The sequence below is a fragment of the Pygoscelis adeliae genome, unplaced genomic scaffold (assembly GCF_000699105.1).
Source record: "Pygoscelis adeliae isolate BGI_AS28 unplaced genomic scaffold, ASM69910v1 Scaffold174, whole genome shotgun sequence".
In the NCBI taxonomy this organism is placed as follows: Eukaryota; Metazoa; Chordata; class Aves; order Sphenisciformes; family Spheniscidae; genus Pygoscelis; species Pygoscelis adeliae.
The window spans coordinates 2,607,784-2,611,039 of NW_008824676.1; positions in this window are offsets into that span (position 1 = coordinate 2,607,784).

Consider the following 3,256-nt stretch of genomic DNA (forward strand, 5'->3'; position numbering starts at 1 on the left):
TCTAGATGGACCCTCTTTCAGTTTAAAGCCGTTACCCCTCGTCCTATCACCACATGCCCTTGGAAAAAGCCCCTCTCCAGCTCTCCTGTAGGCCCCTTCGGGTACTGGAAGGCTGCTATAAGGTCTCCCCAAAGCATTGTCTTCTCCAGGCTGAGCAACCCCAACTCTCTCAGCCTGTTTTCACAGGAGGGTTGTTCCAGCCCTCGGATCATCTTCGTGGCCCTCCTCTGGACCAGTTCCAATGGAGCGCTGCAAAAGGACCTCCTGATGTCAAGTTGCATGGGTCTCCCGTTGCGTTTCCTCCCAGTCCGATGGCGGTTTGCACCCTGTGCCCTGGTGCAGAGTGCTTTAATGTTTCCTTCAAGAGTCGTCGTGTCCCCTCTCCGCCTTCTCTCTTCTCTTTCGACTCGGGTTTTGCTGTTGGAAGGAGCCCTGCCGCGGTCTCCTTAGCCTGCGTGTTGCGCTGGCTGGCGTGGCAGCGTGCTTGGATAATTCGGTGGTGTTCGGACAGATCTGTCCGTGCTCCCTGTTGAAGCTCCTTCCCCGTTTCTCACCAACGGGGACCTGCGAGAGGGAGCGGTTCCCCTCCGGGAAGGAGGTTTGCAGCAAAGCAGAGCACCCGGATGGCTGACGGACTCTTCCTGGGACGGAGGAGAGCGACAGCACTTAATAGGAAAAGGCATTTTAAGGCCATCTGGCTTCAAAGGTGTATGTTTATAAACAATACTGCTTGTAACGCTGCCGGAGGCTGTTCCCTGCAGCCTGGCGGTGGGGCAGGCTCTGCTCCCCATGCAGCCGCTGAAGGGCACCCTTGCCGGGCCTCCGTGGTGGGGTAGATGCAGCGGGGTGCTGCTGAGGTGGTTTTTTTATGCCGGCATCTATTTCTGATTATTCTTTGGGGGGGGATTAAAAAAAAAAATAGCTGCTCCTTGCTGGCAGTACACGCAAACGCGTGGACTTGAATTTCTCCTGCTTGGCCAAGGATTTTAGATGCCCGAGGGCCACTTTGTGTGTGGGGGGATGTTTCACCCCTCCTTCATCATCAACTGTTCAAACATCCCCGGGGTATACGGAGGTGGTGGAGCCTGCGCGCCTGCCTGTGGTCCTCAAAGCCACCGCCCTGGAGCTTGTGTCCTCAAATCTAAACTCTCTGTTCACTTTCTTCAGGAGGATGGAGAGAGGAATATTTCTTTTTCACTGCTTTTTTAATAGTAAGTTTTGGGAAGAGATCAAAGAGTATTTAAATTTACTTCACTTGGGTCTTGGGGCGGTTTTAGTGTTGCAGCAAGAGGCCTCAGACATAAAACCTCAGGCAGCGGGGAGCTGTAACCTCGTTATTTCTAGACGTACATCAACCATCTTAAATCCCAACCCCTCCAACACGTTTTAGTTAGCAGAGCAAGTAGCGCTGCCGTTACTTCGGAGTTGCATAAGACAGGCACGGGCTTAAAGACCTCCAGTTCTCAAATTTGTTGTAGTGAATTTATTTTTCCATGCTCAGGAGCACTTGTGATGGGTGAGTAACCCGCCTGGAATTTTAACTCTTGGTCATGGAAAGGGAAGCACTCGCCACCGGGCATCGGCATGAGCCGGTCTGCCCCGCTGCCGGTTGGGCTGGTTAGGAGAGCTAAATGTTTCTCTTTTTTTTTTTTTTTTTTTATTTATTTCAAGGTGACGTTTTAAGGAAGCATTAAGCTTGAATTTTTCCTTTTAGCTTTCCTGGCTGGGTTCTGCACTGGCCCGGGAGCTCCTGCAGCAGCTCTCCCCGGGCAGGGAGGGCGCTGGTTGGGCTGGTTTGGCATCGGCGAGGCTGGTTTGGCATCAGCCAAAAACCCCGCAGGACCTTCACCTGGCAGGGTGTCTCCCAGCCCTGCCCTCCTGCAACAGCACGGAGGTCCGAAAGCCCAGTCCTGGCCCTGGGAAACCTCCTCCGGCCCCTTGTTGGGAGCGAGGGGGAAATAGGGACGGGAAACCTCTCCCGGCTGCCGGGGAAGGAACTCAGGGTTGTTTTCTGCTTGATGTTGCAGATACGGCTTGCTAGCCGTTGTAGGAACCTCAGGGTGGGAAGCAGTGCAGGCTGTGCCTGGAACGGCACGTCCCCGTCCTCAACGTCTGCCGTTGGGTCCTGAAAATCAGCCAGGGTTAGGCTGTTCCTGCTCAGCTATCCGTAGGGTTCAAACTTGCTCCCGGGGACGGTAGGTACAGCGCAGGAGCTGGCAACAAAATGCTTTAAGTTTTAAAAAAAAAATAAAAATAAATCCCTTCTGTGCTTCATGCTGTTCTTTTATTTCTGCGAGAAGTCAGGCTGGTGCACCGGGGCAGGGAGCTGCGCTCAGAAGTCCTCTCCCTCCTTGGAACCAAGACTCCCTTCTCCATGGCTAGTGAGGATGCTTGCGTCGTCTGTAGCTCTGGCAGAGGTAGAAGGGCGATGCTTCCCCCGGGATGAGACCGCCAACGCTGCCTCAGGCCCCGTGTCCCAGGAAGGAGCTCCCTGCCCACGGGCACCTCCTAATCCCCATCCTGCAGCGTTTCTGCTCGTCAGCTCGCTGGAGCTGCCAGTAAAATCAGGCGCCAGGACAACCGCCGGTGCCGGTAAGGCGGGGAGCGCTTTTGGTGGCAGAGGCTGCAGGAAAGGCTCGATCCTTCCTCTGCGGCTGGGACCTGTGGGCAGGTTGGTTCGCGCTGGCAAGGTGCAGGCAGCTGGTGGCAGGGCCGGCGCGAGGCAAGGGGCCGAGCACCCAGCTCCCGGCTCCGGCCGAGCCCGGCTCCGGTACAACATGGAGAGAGCTCAGGCTGGTGGGATCTCACACCAGTGCTGCAGAGCTCCACTCCTGAAAGAAGCATAACTGGTATAAAAAAAAGAAATTAGGGGTTTTTGTTTGTTTGTTTGGGTGGGGTTTTTTTTCCAAAATATCCTTGGCCCAATTTTTTCCAAAGAAGTTGCAGTGCGCTTCCAGGAGCTGCTTGGGTAAAATTTAAAATAAATAAATGCAAAAGGAGCTGAAGGAGCTGGGCAAACCCAAAGAAAACAAATGGGTTTGGGGCAAATGAGCTACGCCAAGGGGCTGTAGGAAATCCCACACGCTGAGGCCAGCAGGCGACTGCTCCATGGCATGACATACAGCATGGGAGTGTTGGGGATGGCAGGGCCGGGAGAGGGGGAATGCAAAGCTGCACAAGCGAAAGGAAAGTCTAAGCTTTGTTCTCTGACTGCGATGCTTTGAGGAGGAGCAATGTGCAGGTGGAGGCTGAGGCC